The 2912-nt window shown below is 41.2% G+C and overlaps 1 pseudogene; it reads right to left on the reverse strand.

Annotated features, from left to right (window-relative positions):
* Positions 1–218: 218 nt before the first annotated feature.
* On the reverse strand, positions 219–470 carry LOC144826154 (anaphase-promoting complex subunit CDC26 pseudogene; annotated as a pseudogene).
* Between the last annotated feature and the right edge of the window lie 2442 nt (positions 471–2912).

Below are 2912 nucleotides of genomic sequence, written 5' to 3' on the forward strand. Positions count from 1 at the left end.
ATCATGTAAACAAGTTGCAACCGAGATGTGTCAATCATTTGCGAGTCTCTCTGTCACGTAGCCCACACTCCTGCAGTTGTCACAATGTGGTTCAGGTTATCAGTTTTACAGCATAGCTTCTTCCAACACAATGGAATATATGTGCGTAGCTCTTCATGGTCCAGCCTGGGTCTGCACATTTTTTGCACTGCACGTACATAACAAATCCTGACAGGTCTCTAAACTTCAAAATTTCCAAACTGTTTTGGATTATTGGTAGGTTTTGGCTGTGGCTTGTAGCCAAATCTGTCATGTATCATCTGCTCCCTGCGTTTGTGGTCACTGCTGATCCCTATAGCACCATCCATACTGCTGACTAGGTGTGCATCCTCTCCATGCTTCTTGCGACTCCCCAAATCATTCCGTATACTCTCAAATTCATCAATGTCTTCCAGCTTCAACTCAAAACGGGTTGGTTTCCGCCGTAGCATTCTGAAAACGTCTTTCCACTATACCAGCAACAAAACTGTTTGGTACACAAAAGTCACCACTGCAGATCACTCACAAACCTACAAACATAATTACTTAAGATGCGCCTGCTAGGTGGAGTTTCTTGCTGGTGCTGCTCTATCTTAGTCCTATTCCTACGCTGTTGGAGGCAGCCTTCTGCTGATCCATCTACTACCACCTCTTTGCCTTGGGTGGTTGAGTCTCCTCACCTCACACTAGGCTTCTTGCACGGCCCATATCCCAGCAAATCCCCCACCTTTGCTAACAGAAGCAAGCTAGAAGTGTCGCTGTCGTTCAGTATGGAGAAAAGTGGAGGGGTGCAAATTTGAGGGAGTCCGCACCAGTTTTCTTCCACCCTTTGTGGTAAAGTTTTTTCTTTCTTTTCTTTAAAAAAAATGAGAAATAAGGAGTCTGAAACACCGAAAACGTGCTCTCCATCTCAATAGCTCATATTGACGAAGGTACATCCGTTGAATAATGTCCCGACAGTCATTGAACACCCGGCGGATGTTTTCTGTATCGACTGCGCATGTGAGTAGCAGTAGTGCCGTCCATCTCTATTTGCTGTGCTGATTCTAAGAAACTCATCTCTAATAAAATATCTGGCCCTTGTGACTCTGGCGTCCTCATTAGGTTTCGGTGATGCATCATCTGGTGTAGTGTAACGAGCAAATTCTGGAAAGTAGTCTTCAATTTTGGATTTTCCTACCATAACCTTGTCAGTCAGCAAATGTTGTTTATTCAGAAAAAAGAATTACTGAAATGGTCCATAGCCACCTTACAGATATAAATAAAGCAGGTGCCCGAGTTGAAGCTCAAGTTCAGTAACGCATTCATCAGCCCAAAAACAATCGTGAGCTTTTTCGAGGCTGGGGAGGTGTGCTTTCTCCCCATATCTACCGTCGAAAATTAGCTGTGATGCTGATGCAGGCCTTTGCATCCTCCACTTTCACGAGTGCAATCCCTGTGCAGTTATTGTGACCAGGAGCTTCTTTCTCCTCATCTGCTGCTCTGATCGGTCTCTGACCTTTTATGCACACAAGAGGCATGTGAACTTGCATAGAAGCCCGCCCATTTGGCCCTGCCCCACACACTAGCAGTGTGCACCGTCTTCCCGCCATTTACCCACTATGATGGACAGCTCACTCAAGGGACCCTGCACCCTTCGGCGTGATGGCATAGTAACACACACATGGTCACTGGAGACAACTCTTCTGGCACTTTACACAGCTGTAGTGTAGGAAAAGCACTATACATTTACCCAACGAGGTAGTACTTACTGGATTAGCCAGTAGAAAGTACTCCAGTAATAGTTATGCAAATCGCAAAAAAATCCACAAGTTCGCGGCAAAATCCACAAACTCGCGAATGTTTTTGCGATTTTGCACGAATTCGCGGACCGCAGATCCGCAAAATTCGCCTATACTTAGTCCCAAAGTGACAAATGGAATTAAACTAATTATTTAGATATACATCATGTTATCATACGAGTACGTTTAAAGAAACTAGGAATACACAATGATCAAATTATAAAAAACACTATATATTCTATACATGTAATTAACCAGTAAACAGTAAAAAAATCCAAAAATACAATAACAATGGGCCCGATTCACAGAACTAACTTACTACAAAATCCTAAACTTACTACCATTTTGGTATTCACGGAAGGCATTTACTCATTTTGGCATTCACAGAAGGCACTTACTCATTTTGGTATTCAGTCAGTCAATTATCTTTATTCGATTATTAAAAATCATAAAAGAACGAGCATGATTACCTAGCAATAATTCATCAGAACACAAGTTAATACATAATTATAACAAATAATCAGTTTTTAAAAATACGCTAATATCGCAATATACAGAACAAATTATATGAAAATCTTTAAAAGATATTAAAAAGAGACCCACTAAAAGACAAACACTTGAAATAAATAAGATAAAAAGGGAAGTCAATGTTCAGAAGTAAAGTGCCTAGCTCTAATGCGATGCTTATTCAAACGTGCTCCTGCGACTAAAAAACTAGCAACATGGAAGGCCACTTTTACGTTAGGAAGGAGTTGCAAAAACGTCAATGCTGGTTTAACCTGAATAAAGCCCTGATTACGCAAAATTGGAAGCAGATATCTTTTTCTTATCTCAGTATAATGTCCGCAAAACATAATAAAATGAGTCATATCCTGAGTGGAAAAGTGGTCACAGTCACATGGTTCAGCATCGTCGGGTCTATTCCAAGTTTTAAAATTGCCCAGAATGAGGTGGATCAAGTCAAAACGAAATCTCGTCAAAAGGAAACGATGGTATGGTTTGGTTACCAGGAAAAGGTATGGTTTCATTCCTGGGACAGATGTCAGCATACAGTGTTTCCTTACCGTGGGTTTCTTTAATTCTATGGCTTCCCTCTCCAAGACATATAAATTA

This window comes from Lissotriton helveticus, chromosome 3_2 (genome assembly GCF_964261635.1).
Source record: "Lissotriton helveticus chromosome 3_2, aLisHel1.1, whole genome shotgun sequence".
Taxonomy (NCBI): domain Eukaryota; kingdom Metazoa; phylum Chordata; class Amphibia; order Caudata; family Salamandridae; genus Lissotriton; species Lissotriton helveticus.